Raw genomic sequence first — 14,238 nt, forward strand, 5'->3', positions numbered from 1 at the left:
CTTCTTGATGTTGAGCTGTAAGCTAAGAAAATGTAAATGTCGAAAATACATAAATGTTATTCCAAATTTTTTAATCTAGTGAATGGGCTCAATTCTAACACATATATCTGAGATTAAGTCTGGGTCTTATCTGATGATGAGTTCTCTGAATTTTATCTTGGAGATTTTTTTATATCTCATTTTTGATCAAGTAAATTTATCTATGTGATTTATCTTCAAGATAGGGGGATGGTAATTCTTTCCCATTGAAAATGTGCCCCATAACCTCTTAAAGTATTAGGAGTACTAGTATTTTTCCTATCCAGAAACATATGAGCACTCAAGCAGCCAAGTTTAAAAGAACAAAACAAAAAAAACCAAATAAACCCCCCCAAATTCAAGCATGTTTTTATTTGCATAATCATGAACAAAAATACACTCTTTCCTTCCTATATTACACAACATTTTTTTTGAGCAAAAACGTGTGTTAGTGACATGAGCTCTCCAACATATCAATCTGTTGCAATTCCATATGGATATTTTTTCTTGGTTTTGTAATACTTTGATTACATTCAAGATTCATCTTAAAAGTGTGGTGGTTCATCTCTCAGAGGAGGGTTGAAGCAACAGGGTCTGAATAGATATTTCCTCAGAGATCTGCACAGGCTTCTCTGAAAAGGAGGATGGGATTAAAAAGTAATACAATTCACTCTGTACACAGAATACAGAGCAAATGGACAATTAATCATATAGTGTCAATCAATGAAGGTCCCAGGATCTTTTTAAGGATAAAATTATCAGACTCCATTGATTCCATGAAGGGCTGAATGCTTCAGTTTGCACCAACAGCAAGATGTAGGAACCTCTTTGAGGTAGAGAGCTCTAGAGGCCACTGGAAAAGATCAGAAAGAAGGGGAATGCATCAAATGATTAATATATCCTAAAAGTTAGCAGAAAGCAGCCTGAATACTTCAGTAATTTTGAGACCAAAACTGCAACACTGTAGACTACAGATGTCACTGGCCAGAAATAAAGGGTGACACAAAGAATTCCAGGAGGTTTAATTTTATACAACTACAATACCAGGAAAGTTTGTATCATCTGTTAAAGTATTTTCAGCTTTGATATACTGATTCTTCTTAGATTTCTTAGATGGAAAAGCAACTGCTTTTCATTAGAAGAGTTAGCTAGAATGTAACCATTTAAATGAGATCCCAAAGACATAAAGGTCTTCAAAAGTTTAGGTTGTTCAGAGACCAGTTAAGTTTTTCTCTGCTATAAGATAGCAGAATTGGGTTTCAATTTATTCCAGGTAAGTATTTGGGTAATTAAACTGAGCCTGTTAGGAAAATATTTCAGAACCAGAGCAGGTGCTGGAAGGAGGTGGAAAAGGCGTTTGCACAGTCTGGCAGCTAGTGTGGACCTCAGGTTCTTTGCACACAGACAGACTCCTTTGCCTCCATGACTGGATTGCTCATACTCCTCCTCTGCCATCTCCTGACCAAGATTGCATCAAAACATTTAAAGGGAAAGATGTAAATACTAACGAAGATTAACTTTGATTTTATTAGTGCTTCATAGTTTGATATTCCAAACTAAACCACAGCTGGATACTGACTGACAAGGAAGAAATTATTAGGTGTATTATGATACATCCTAATGAAGTAGAAAAATCCCATACAACAGAGTAACTGGTCTTGTGATGTTATACTCTTGCTTCAGAAAGCAAGAATAAGGTTTTACTACAACTATTCAAATCTCAAAACATGGTTTTAAAGGACCTGTATAATAAATCTTTGCATCTTTACTAATTTTAGTCAAGTTTATTTGTTCACCCCAATGATAAAACACTTTAATGTCTATGAAAATCAAAACCAGCTTTGTAGTTTCTAGTCCCATAGTTTCTAAAGCTTTTAGTTTTAATTTGGTTTTAGTTTTTATCTGTGTTTTTAAGAACGGTGAGGAAAATGCTGTATTTAAAAACTTAATGTTCACAAGAAATGCTTTAGCTGGAGGAGAAGCTTTATTGATTTTTTGGGCTGGGCTTTGGGAATTGAATTTTTCTGGAGCATAACATTTTATTTACTGGTGGTTGATAAACTGCAGGGCTACTTGCCAGCTGGCTTCAGTTAAAGAAAGCTGATTGACAGACCAGGACATACATATGAGGAACAAAATTACAAAAATGGTAGAAACTACCCCCCCACCCCCCAGAATTAGTCAGGCTAAGTATTCCTTTGACTTGAACAGGATAATTCTTATTATTTGCTGCCTGAATTATTCTACCTCCTATAGGTACCAATCCATCATTATGGTTTCTGTCTACTAGGCTCTTAACATTCTGTATGAAAAAATGGTTTGGATATACTATACAGTCTCTGAATGCTTATCATCATACAGCATAATTTAGATATTTATCCATCTGTCAACTGCAATTTCATCCCCTCTGTATGAAGATGTGTGTGCTAAACAAAGTACTCCAGTGTTCAGGAATAAATAAAAGGAATTACATTAAAATAATTCACATGTTAAAGGCAGAGGTAGAAAGCAATAGGTTTTCCAAAGGTTTTTTTGGAGTTTTCAAAAATAATCTAATGACTAATTCCTTTGGCTTTCTATACAGGACAATTAGTTTTAGGCGAGGTTACTAGAAAATAAATAGCTGCATCACTGTTTCCTCATTTCTTCCTTTCTCTGCTTTACTGCTTGTCTGAATCTTGCCTTAACCTTTTTCTTGCTGGCCATCATCTGCAGGCAACTGCTTTTCACACCTATCAACCCTGTTTCTTGACTTGTAGTTTGAAAGAGCTTGGTCTATCAAAGGGAGATGCCCTTCTCAAAGGGTGAGAAGCCCAACTGCCCCCCCAAAGTTTTGCACTTCAGTTGATAAAGGGCTGGCAGCAAGGCCAAGAAATCCTGTACAATACCGACATTTCATAACTGTCTTTTCTTTCACCAGATGTGTAACAAAGACTGCGAATGGCAGAACAGTAATCCTAATTTTAATTGGTATTAACAGTGATTCAGAATTTAAATTAGAAGTAATTATCTGGAGGACCACTGATTTTGATGAAAAACAATGCAAAATTAAACTGCTATCATCAGAGAGATGTATCATTATTAGATAACATTTTTTAATTCCAGGGGGTTCTGAATACACACGGATTTGTGAAGACTATAGAATATATATTTAGTACAGTCCTGTTATGTTTTGAATGTCTAGAACATACCAGATTAGACCACAGAAACTCCTTGTAATGTTTGGGACAAATCACCTTCTAAGAAGCCTACTATCTGCCTGTCAGGTGTAGCCAAAAATATATTAGAGAACTAAATTCATGCATGCAGGTGGTCTGCAGGCTGTCCACCAGCCAGACACAGGGTCACAAAGCATACAGTACGGACAAACACATATGACAAGTCTGTGGCTTTAGAGGCCTTTCTTTTGACTACAAGCTCTCATCATTTTAATCAACATACTGTGCCAGTCTTCTGTCCTAGGAAAGGGAAGCAGGAACTTTCTGCATTTACCTTTTTGGTTCTCTAATGTAGGCATAGAAGGGATTCCCTGTACAGCGCTACTGAAAGATCCTTTCACTGCATCACATTCTGTTTAGAAAACAGGCAAACAAAAACCCCTTTCCTATTCATCAGCGTCTTGGAATGATTAATTTTGGTGTTCCAACCTGACCCCATATCTTATGATACCAAACACAGCAGCAAGAGAGTGGGAAAGTGCAAATGACTCTGCTGTTTTGTGGATGCTATCAATCTGACTGGTCCCATACTTCAGAAGAGCCGACAAAGAGCTCTTAGTTGTTTACCTGCTTCATTTATCATCAAGGAAATGCTGATCACAAGTTTCCTTAAAATTAGTTGGCAGCTAAAAAAAAAAAAAACCAACCACCCACAACAACAAAACCAAGTCTGCACTAAACAAGCATAACCCACATGGAGGACGTGACGCCTGTTCAGCATCTCCAGAATCTGCAAGAATAACAAATGATGTAGTCGCTGAGTGGGCCTTCTTACTTTCCTTTTAAAAGCAACTGCTAAATTAAGCTGACAATAATTGATACTGATTTAGGTACCTTCATCAGTTAAAAAAACCCAGACTTCTCAGCTTCATTCCCAGAGGAACATAAAACATCTACCAAAGGGCACTATCACAACAAAACTGGCTTGCAGTGCAACTCCAACTCTTTATTTACATTCAGAGTTGCATTAAGGAGAAATCAGCAACATAATTTAATTTATGCCTGACTGACTGTTCTTATAGCTGGTAACTGGACTCAACCATGGTTCAAAACTTGATGCCACAATACAGCAAGCTGAAGGAAGCTGCTTATTAGTCAGTCTCTGCTCAGACTTACTATAATTCCCATTGAAAGATTTTCTTACATAGGTCTGTGGCTCTAAAGAGAGTAGCTAATATGTGGGTAGGAAGGAACAGGTGGTAACTCCCTGGGTAGTCTGGTACTAGTCAGCTTTAACACAGTTCAGCTTAAATTCTTCTTCATTGACTGGAATGCAGTTACCTGCTTTGGCTGACCTCACCTCGATCCTCACAGAGTTGGAGACAACATGTAGCTTCTACAGCCACACTCACCAGCTGGGTCCAGTCAGAGCAGATTGATAACAAAGGTCTTTCACCAGTCATGTGAAAGTTACTGTGGTCTGTAACAAGTTCATAGCTGATTCCCCGAGAACCCTTGATGCAAAGCAGTTTTCAGTGTACATCTCAAGATCCAGTATGTTAACCATTGAATTGCTAGTATTTAAAAGTTAGAATGATACCACATTAAATACATCATGTTTGAGACATACTATGACAGAAGCAATTTTTTATATTATGTTCATCTATGCCAAAAATTTAATTCTAAGTAATATTCCTCACTCTGTTACATTGTTGATTTTGGCTAGACTGAATGATCCAGAAAAATATCTCTGCTAATATAATATGAAACCATCCACATGACAAACATGTCTAGTGACAATAGCACCTGGTCTTTCTTACACAATCCAACTATTTGCTAGGATTATCTAACTTAAACAAACTACACTGTAGAAGCACCTTTTCTGTCAGAATATAGAGCCATGAAAGGGAGCAGGGGATTTTAATGAGCCAAAAGTAATGTTTGAAATTTAATATTTGCTTGCTGAGCAGCAATAGTGGAGTCTTCACTAGGAACAGGATTGTTGGACCTTGGCTGTGATTCACGGGAGTTTCTATTTTGTCTCACTCCTATAGATCCTTTCTTTCGTCTTACAACTTGCGTTGTAGCCATCCCAAAACTGGGTGGAAATCCTGGGGTAAACATTGCAGTGAAAATTAAGGGTGCAATAGAAGAATAAGATGATTCACTACTGCAGAATCTCTGGATCACTTCTGCACAGCAAGGCCAAACTGGTTTATGTATATCTAAACACATATACTACAAACTACAATGTAAAGGTACACTGCCTCAGGTTACATCCTTGAGTAGCTACAGTGGTGTCTGCTTGAAACAGTTTCTAGTTCCAGCCCACGGTTGCAACACAGAACAGCAGAGAAGAATCTCCCTGCCCCAGCCCACATCTCTGAGCAGACCATAGTTCATTCAGCCTTTTGCAAACATGCAGGTGTTATCTGGGTTTAGTGCACCCCAAACTATTCCAAGCAGGAGAGAGGAACAAATGCATGACTGAGAAGGAGAAAGCTTGTTTGAATATTAAACTCTAATTACAGTGCAGTTCTTCCAATGAACGTTGATTGTACCACTTCCACTAATTTGGAGTCTGTCCACATAAACATAACTCATAAATGGACAATGCATGTTTTCAAATTAGTCTTCCCTGTTATGAATTTTGTTTTTATATAATATTTATCTTTTAAAGAGACTAAAGCTAGCTATCCACTATGGCTACAAAAATCCCTTCAAGGACTAATATTTCATTTCAGAGTTCTCTTGTGTCTTTAAACATTTAGATTTTTGGTACTGCAGGTTGCTTCCCTAGATACTGTAGGATTTGTACAGCTTCATATGGCTAAAGACTTGAAATACAGAAGTCAGTTATCTTGCAATATGACCAGAAGATAAAAATAGGCATTTATGATCATATTTAGGGAAAGGCACTTCAGAGATTGTGAGAGACTCAGCACAAATTTTTCATTCATGCTAATTGAGCCTCTACTTCTGTTTCTTTAAATCCCAGAAATCCCTTTCTTGTTCTACTTTCCTTAGAAGCAACTCTGAAAACAAAAAAAAAACCCAACCCAAAACTATTTGTTTCTGAAAAACTTTTTCTTAATAACCGACATTATCACATTCTTCATATCCCGCTTCAGTTGCGATACTTAATTTTGACACTTCACATACTTAAATCATACAGAAATTATGAGAACTTTATCATCTAATAAAAACATTTTAAACATACTGGGATAAGAAAGATGTCTCTAGTAAAATACTGACAAAGCAAGTAATTTTATATGTGTGGTTAGTCCATGAGAAAAGTGATTACATTCTGATTATATTACAAAAATAAAATGAACACTTGAAGATATGTTTTGTTTTCATCAACTTGATGCCCACGATGAATCACAGAATGGTTGGGGTTGGAAGGAACATCTGGAGATCATCCAGTCCAACCCCCCTGCTAAAGCAGGTTCCCCTAGAGCATGTTACACAGGGTAGTATCCAGGTGGATTTTGAATATCTCCAGAGAAGGAGACTCCACAACCTCTCTGGGCAGCCTGTTCCAGTGCTCTGTCACCCTCAGAGTCAAGAAGTTTTTCCTCATATTCAGATGGAACTTCCTGTGCTTCAGTTTGTACCTGTTGCCCCTTGTCCTGTTGGTGGGCACCACTGAGAAAGAGACTGGCCCCATCCTCTTAACACCTGCCCTTAAGGTATTTGTAGGCATTGATAAGATCCCCTCTCAGTCTTGCCTTCTCCAGGCTAAACAGACCCAGCTCTCTCAGCCTTTCCTCATGAGAGAGATGCTCCAGTCCTCTAATCATCTCTGTAGGCCTCCGCTGGACTCTCTCCAGTAGCTCCTTGTCTTTCTTGAACTGGGGAGCCCAGAACTGGACTCAGTCCTCCAGGTGTGGCCTCACTAGGGCAGTGTAGAGGGAGAGGATAACCTCCCTTGACCTGCTGGCCACACTCTTCCTAATGCACCCCAGGATACCACTGGCCTTCTTGGCCACAAAGGCACATTGTTGGCTCATGGTGAACTTGTTCACCAGGACTCCCAGGTCTTTCTCTGCAGAGCTGCTTTCCAGCAGGTCAACCCCCAGCCTGTACTGGTACGTGGGGTTATTCCTCCGTAGGTGCAGGACCCCACACCTGCCTTTGTTGAATTTCGTTAGGTTCCTCTCTGCCCAACTGTCTACACTCTGTCCCTTCATCCATGTCATTGATGAATAATGATGAAACATACTGTCAGCTTGAATGCCAGCGCTTCTAAAAAGTTACATAACCTTCTTCCACCAGCACACTCAGACAAAGCCAAACTTGTGCATATTTTTTTTAATATTTTGAGTACTGTCCACCAGTACACTCACACAAACTCCTGTGATTTTGTTTGCAGTTTGGCTGTTGTCTACGCTAAGAATGTACTTTGATTGAAAACTTTGTAAGTTCATCAGGAAAAGTGTAGCATTAAGAATATAGAATATATGGCACTAAAGACAAGGAGTCAGAATTTAACCTAGAAATTACGGCTTTGAATTACTCTACTAGTCACAAAACTGCTCTCTCCGGACATTTAAGAATTGTATGTATGTGGTGCAAACCAACCAAACTAACTGAACGCCAGCCCTTGCTCAGACACAGGAGTTATGCCAGTGGCATAATCACACTATGGCAACTCTTGAGTACTGTTCCCTACAGGACTATTACTGTCAATCCAAGTTTTATCAGCCCAACATTGTTCAATTTACCCTTGCAGCCAAACAAGCTACATCTTTGTATTTGTAGATATTGATAAGGATTAAACTGAAAGAGGGTAGATTTAGATTAGATATTAGGAATAAATTCTTTACTGTGAGGGTGGTGAGACACTGGAACAGGTTGCCCGGAGAAGTTGTGGCTGCCCCTTCCCTGGCAGTGTTGAAGGACAGGTTGGATGAGGCTTTGAGCAAGAAGTCCTTTCGCTTTAAACTGTGTTACAGCTTTGGTGCAAGTTGTTTATTTTCATAATAAATTTATTTTTAAAAAATTTATTTTCAGTAATTTTTGTTTTATATGGCCCGGCACCTTTGAGGGAATAGAAAAATGATTGTTACCCTTACTGAAAACCACCGTTTTTCAAGCACTGTGTACTGTCCTTGTTTGTCTCCCACAGCATCCTCCTAGACAAACTGGCTGCCCAGGGCTTGGATGGGTGGACTCTTCAATGGGTTAAAAACTGGCTGGATGGCCGAGCCCAGAGAGTGGTGGTGAATGGGGCAAAGTCCAACTGGCGGCCGGTCACTAGCGGTGTTCCCCAGGGCTCAGTTCTGGGGCCGGTGCTGTTCAATATCTTTATAGATGATCTAGACATAGGGATTGAGTGCACCCTCAGTAAATTTGCAGATGACACCAAGCTGGGTGGGAGTGTCGATCTGCTGGAGGGTAGGAAGGCCCTACAGAGGGATCTGGACAGGTTAGATAGATGGGCCGAGACCAACGGCATGAGGTTCAACAAGAACAAGTGCCGGGTCTTACACTTCGGCCACAACAACCCCATGCAGCTCTACAGGCTGGGGGAAGAGTGGTTAGAAAGCGGCCCGGCGGAAAGAGACCTGGGGGTGCTGATCGACAGCCGGCTAAACATGAGCCAGCAGTGTGCCCAGGTGGCCAAGAAGGCCAATGGCATCCTGGCCTCTATTAGGAATAGTGTAGCCAGCCGGTCTAGGGAAGTGATCGTCCCTCTGTATTCGGCACTGGTGAGGCCGCACCTTGAGTACTGTGTTCAGTTCTGGGCCCCGCACTTCAAGAAAGATGTTGAGGTGTTGGAGCGAGTGCAGAGGAGGGCGACCAAGCTGGTGAAGGGTCTGGAGGGTCTGACCTATGAGGAACGGCTGAGGGAGCTGGGGTTGCTTAGCCTGGAGAAGAGGAGGCTCCGAGGTGACCTTATTGCAGTCTACAACTCCCTGAAGGGAGGTTGTAGTGAAGTGGGAGTCGGCCTCTTCTCCCAGGCAACTAGCAATAGGACAAGAGGACATAGCCTCAAGCTTTACCAGGGGAGGTTCAGGTTGGGCATTAGGAAGAATTTCTTCTCAGAAGGGGTCATTAGACATTGGAACGGGCTGCCCAGGGAGGTGGTGGAGTCACCATCTTTGGATGTGTTTAAGAAAAGACTGGACATGGCACTTAGTGCCATGGTCTAGTTGACATGGTGGTGTCAGGGCAATGGTTGGACTCGACGATCCCAGAAGTCTCTTCCAACCTGATTGATTCTGTGATTCTGTGATTCTATGATTAAGGGAGCAGAAGCAGTATTGCAGTATATTCCCTATGCCACACCGCAAATTCCTAAACATTTCCCTGAGAGTGCTCAAGATTTGCATATGAGTGCCTACACTTTGGGTGACTGCTGCTCTGGAAACATAGATTTCACAGATGTTCATTTTGCCTTCTGTAAATATCTGAGTTTTAACAGCTCAGTGCCAAAGCCTACTTGATTTTGTTTACAACAAAATCAACAAGGAGTACAGTGAATGATAAAATTTGAACGTGCTACTATCACTACTATTACTATGTGCTTTTCCTCTGTAGGGCCTGAAAATCCCAATCTTGTGAAAAGTCTAACTTCCTTTATAAAAAAAGAAAAAAAAAAAACTTTCCCCCCGCCACCCCAGACTCAAACAAGCAAGCTTGATGAACAGATGAGCCTTTTTACTCTCCACAAAATATAAATAGACTTTACTAGCACATGCAAATATCAATTTAATAGGTAGCTACTGTATAAAACAGGTTACTGCTAATGTCCTTATTTGTTACATCCTTTTTCCTCTAGTGATGTTTTAGAATATATCTTCTCAATCAACTTGAAGTGGTATTTAAAAATGAAAAAAGTGGAAGTCCAAAGACAATTTGCAGACAGTCTGCAAGTGACTGAAGTCACTTATGTTGACTTTACAAATTTTGTATCTGTGATGAAACCCTCAATTCTCAGTTGACCTAAGAGATCTTCCAAGGTAGAGAGAAATCAGTGGATTGTCAACAAGCCCATCATATATGAAGCCAAGGTCTATAAAAATACAGCTTACTAGAAGATATTTCCATTCGTTTAAATGGTTTTTTCTTGACAGCAAAAAATTACAAATTCAGAGATACCCTATAATTCACATATCTAATGTGGATTGAAGCATTAACAGCAAGGTTCAAGTGCTTTGGAGAAGGGGCTGTTGTCCTTTTTTACCTTAACACTGCCTCACGCAAAGGCATCCAAGTTACATACATCTACGGAAGGCTACCATAACAACATGATATGTGATACTATTATATATAATACTACCAATAATAATAGAGTGGCTCTAAAATGAAATGTGACTCTCTGAAAGATGTTCCATTTCACAATGTTCTAAGGCTACCTCAGAAATTAAACTATGTTCTTGTAACAGACTTCTGTGGATATAACTACCAGGACTAACTCCAGCAGAATATCAATTGACTGCAGAGTATCAGTATGTTATAGATGCCCCTCATGAAGAGATATTTATCTAAAAATCATATCTTCCTTTGCAGGCATAAAAGAAAAATAATATTTCATTATAAAAGACCGAGTATGATCTCTGGGAACATCTGACAACTTACTTGGCATTTCCAGATTGAAAGGGTTTTTTTAAACAAGTTGTAACAAAATTCTGTCTAGTTTCACAAAAAGATGCTAAGGAATTAGAGCTGGACTTCAGCAAAAAATAGAGAGATTTTGATTTAAATGGCTAAAAGATCCAGATGGGATGAGGTTTGCCCATTCTACATATCAGTGCCATTTAAACATTCATAATGCAGTTCTAGATTTATTTTCCAAGTTTTGCCCCTTCTTCTCATAAGATGTTGGATATTTGGATCCAGTAATTTGCATCAAATCATCTGCTTCAGGTTTGTAAAAACAAATTGTAACCCCTTCCATGGAATTAAGGTAGTTGGAGAGCACATTATAAATCTAATACAAGAAGGTTGCAGCAGGGACACAAAACTGCTCTTCCAATCTGCTATTTTAAATAAAACAGGCATTATCCAGGGCACGAAAGAAGATTTGAAAAATGACAAACTACAAAATCAACTACAATTAATGGTTTTCTGACTGCTCCAGCAGCTCTAACACTTCAGAAAGAATGCATAATAAGAATCTCTTAGTCCTAGCCAACTTTTATACAGAATTTTCAAGGATTTTAAGAAACAGTCTATATGAGTATTAGGATCATTACTGGTAATAAAACAACAATCTTCTTGTAAGTACCAACCATTTCAACTGAAAGAAATCTTAGGAAGATTTGCAACAGTAGATATTTTAAAAAGCACACAGAGATCTTCACTGTACCAAGGAAAGCAAAAGTATTTGACTCTGCCTTGGTGCTTCCCGTGCTCATTGTCCAGGTCTGAACAGTTAAATTGACTGGGAGGAAAGGAGGAAGAGAAATAATGTACTGCATATTTTAAGAGACAGACCAAAAAAAGAGTTTCCAGATGTTAGACTGTTTTTTTATAAAACATCCTTCTTTTATTAATACTGGAAATGTTATTATGGTATTTCAGAAGTAAAGTAGAACAAAAGTGGGATACTAAAGAACTATATACAACAGCAATTACAAAGGTTAGTCCTTTTTTCTTTTGAATGATGTGTTTTTACATGCTTCATTCATAAAAGCAAACCCAAACAGCCAAATGAAAATCATGTAAATGTATATAATAATTAAAACTTACAATAATATAAGCCACATAGAAATAAATTAAGGAAAATGAGAGTAAGAGAAAAATATAAAAAGTTACAGAAGGTGGCTTCTGCATTTTATTTAATAAGGAGCATTACTGAAATTACGTAACTGTTTCTCAGTACAATGTATGTGGAAAAAATCTATTCAAAAGAAGGCATCACACAAACTCTGAACAGTGAAACAGAGCCTTTGGATGCTACAATTTGAGATGTTGCTTCGATACCAAAAGATCTCTTTGGGAAAAAAAAAATGTTGGACCTTTATGAAAAAATTACAAAAACTGTTGGAAGGAGGCTAAAAGGAACAATACCTAAAGGTTGAGTAGAGAATGAAAAAAAACCTCTAACATTTAGAAAAGTCTGGAGAAGTTAGTAATCTGCAAAAGCAGACTATCAAGGGTTTTTTTGGCGAAAATCTTTGGCTAGTATACACAGTCATTAACTTCATTAACTTCAGCTACATTTTGATAGTATGTATTAGTCAAGAATCTGCTACAAGTTTTTTGAAGGCCAAGTCCAATGGCTTTCAAATTGCTGTTAGGAATAACATCATGTTTTCAGACAGCTTACAGTCAGATTGCTTATTGACAGCATCCTTCAAGGTGAGGCAGCTGACCCTGGAAAGATAAAATTCGTTGAGAACTATAAGCATATGCCATAGAACAGTTAAAAAGACTGCAAACCCTTTTGTGGCGGTTTAATGGCACAACTAGTGTCCTATCTGAATTCTAGCACGGCTTAAAAATGTTAAGAAATACCTTTCGTTTTCATCTGAACGTCACGCTGCTTGCTGGGTTCTTTAATCATCTAATTAAAGAGAGTTCCTAACATTTTTGATTTTCTAATTCACTTTGAACAAATGCAGTAATTGCTGAGGAAAACATACTCAATCACTGTGTACGGTATGTGAGAAAAACTTGCACCAGTGCTCAAAGGAGTGAAGCAATTAATTTAAGCCTCAAGACAGTATCACTGTATTGATTCAATAAGGCAAAAATATTTGTGACATTTTAAATATGATATTAAAATGGAAACCTTTAGCAATATTTGGATAATTTTGGGAAACGCTTAATGCTACAAAAATAAGAAATCAGTGTTACAGTTGTATAATTTATGTATTACATTTACAGTTTTAATAATACCAAACTGTTAAGGTTGTATTTTCAACAAAAATAATTCCAATGTGACAGATCCTGAAAGAAAATAATGAAGTTCTATAACCAAGTAATTATAAAGGTTTCTATTAAAGATGTTGACATTTCATAGCTAAGCAGCTGTTTTTCCAAATGCAGTGGCAACTTCACTTTGGAGCAGGGTCAGTCAGATCCCCCTATGATTTACCCATCCTCATTTTGTAAAACAACATACTACTGGCAACACAGACTCCCAGTCAGTGAGCTTGTCTTAAAAAGAATGCATGACCTGGGATTCTCAGGACCTTGATCATTCCCAGATCTGTCAAATAGATCAAAATACAGGTTTTCCTTCTCATCTGGTCTGTTCATTCCTCCCATCTAGCCAATGTATTAATTTTCTGCTCACCTAATCATAGCCCCACCTATGAATCATGTAGGAATGACATGCTCTTGGCAGCCTACTGAGACGTGTACTGTACCTTGTATACCACAGTGGCTCTGTCACCTAACATTACTAACAGCATCCATCTCATCTTCTTATTTTGTACAATGAGATGTGCTCTGTAAATGTAATATTCAGCTCTAACCACTTTGACATAAATTATCAGCATAGTGTATTTCACACATGACTCCCATTATATCCCACAGATACAGTATAAGCTGCTCCCTAGCAACTGCAGCAAAAAAACGTACCCCTTTAGGTATTTTTCCCAGCTAAAGCAACCAACCTGCTATTTTATGAACTTCATATATAAAATAATTTTGGCTACTGTCAGCTCAAATTATTCTGACTAATGTTCCTTAAGATGCATTTTTAGCCCTTTGTCTAGTTTGGGTTCTGATACTGAAGCTTCTCTCTTGCAAACCTCCCACCTCAATAATTTTAGCACCAAGGAAAAAAAAAATTTTTCCAAAGCACGAAATATCTTCCCAATAAAAACTAACCATTTATACAAGAATTAGTATCATGTTATGAGCTAGAAATCCATTTTATATGGGAAATGAAACTCCTAGCGTGCTGGCAAGAGTGGAGACACTGGATTTATCTTGTCGAACACTGGAAAGAATCTTTGGTTGGACTTCATTCACATACTGAATGGGATTGCAAATATTTTCAAAGGACTATAAGCTTTTAAGTAGACTATTGCTTCCTGTGTTATCCCAAACATATTCAAATTAATTTAATTAATATCCGGGGAAAGCCAGAAATTACTAC

At 38.4% G+C, this 14,238-nt stretch overlaps 1 long non-coding RNA gene across 1 annotated transcript in view; it reads right to left on the bottom strand.

Annotated features, from left to right (window-relative positions):
* Positions 1 to 370: 370 nt before the first annotated feature.
* Positions 371 to 14,238, bottom strand: part of LOC137667218 (uncharacterized) — a 31,240-nt gene continuing 17,372 nt past the window's right edge. Inside the window, exon 2 of the long non-coding RNA XR_011048765.1 lies at positions 371 to 871. This is a non-coding gene — a long non-coding RNA (uncharacterized lncRNA). The remainder of the gene's footprint in view (positions 872 to 14,238) is intronic.

Source organism: Nyctibius grandis, chromosome 9, assembly GCF_013368605.1.
Source record: "Nyctibius grandis isolate bNycGra1 chromosome 9, bNycGra1.pri, whole genome shotgun sequence".
NCBI lineage: Eukaryota > Metazoa > Chordata > Aves > Nyctibiiformes > Nyctibiidae > Nyctibius > Nyctibius grandis.